This window comes from Choloepus didactylus, chromosome 20 (genome assembly GCF_015220235.1).
Source record: "Choloepus didactylus isolate mChoDid1 chromosome 20, mChoDid1.pri, whole genome shotgun sequence".
Lineage (NCBI taxonomy): Eukaryota > Metazoa > Chordata > Mammalia > Pilosa > Megalonychidae > Choloepus > Choloepus didactylus.
Genome location: NC_051326.1, coordinates 37,010,573 through 37,011,603, shown reverse-complemented (window position 1 = coordinate 37,011,603; position 1,031 = coordinate 37,010,573).

Sequence of the window (1,031 nt, the reverse complement as noted above, 5' to 3'; positions counted from 1 at the left end):
TGGAACAGTCCTCTGATGGGCATTGGCCAGCACAGAGGCTGTGCAACAGCTGATGGTTGGTCCTTGGCCTCAGCCAGACCTATAGCTTCCTTATTGACACAATACCCTGAATAAAATACCAAACTTTTCTGACCTTCTGTAATAAAATTGGGATCATATTACAAGGCTGTCATGAGGATTAGAGACAAGAGTTTTGAGCCACCCCCCATGAGCCTCTCCAAGCCACTCCTCCAAAGGAACTCGAATTAAAAAGTGTGCTTGCTGGGTTGGTCAGCTTCAAGAGAGATCTCTGGTACCCGTCTTCCAACCAGATTTTCTGCCCCTAAATTCCTCCAGCTCCTCGCTGGAAATTCTGATGCAGCTCCTAGGATTGATACTTGGTGGTAATAGCTAATCTTTTTATTATCATTACATGCTGGAATATCTTGTAGACATGTTCTCATAATGTTAAGGTAAAAGGCTAACATTAAAGGGCTCTTCAGAGAGCTGTCTTCATACCCTCGACCCTGGCAGTAGTCTTTGAATGAATGGCTTCTGAATGAGATTGGCTACATCTAGTCCTCCCTCGCCCCGCGGAGATCCGGGTGGGGATGGGGGTGCTTTGAAGACGGCTGTGTTCGGGCTCAGGGGGGCCCTGGGGAATTTCTCTAGGCTGGGTGGAGGCCCTTCGGACCACCTTCCAAGTCTAGGAGTCCTTCCTTCCGCCTCGCACAGCCCCCATTCCGCAGGGCTTTTCTCCTGGCCTACGGCGTGAGCTGGGGGAAGGGTTAAGCGTTGGGGGAATGAGGTGGGGAAGGTGAGTGGGGAGCTCCGGCGCGCACCCGCCACCTCCGGATTCGGGCGGGGATCTCGGGGCGCCCAGCGTTTTCCGGGCTGGCATGCCCAGGCCCCGCCGCGCGCGCCCGCCCGCCCCCAGGGGCGCGGAGTGTCTCCGGGGCGCGCAGGGGGCAGGGCCCGGGAGTCTGGGGGAGTGCGGGTGGGCGCAAGTGGCCCGACCCCGGGATGGCCCCGGGCGGCCGCAGCGCACCCGC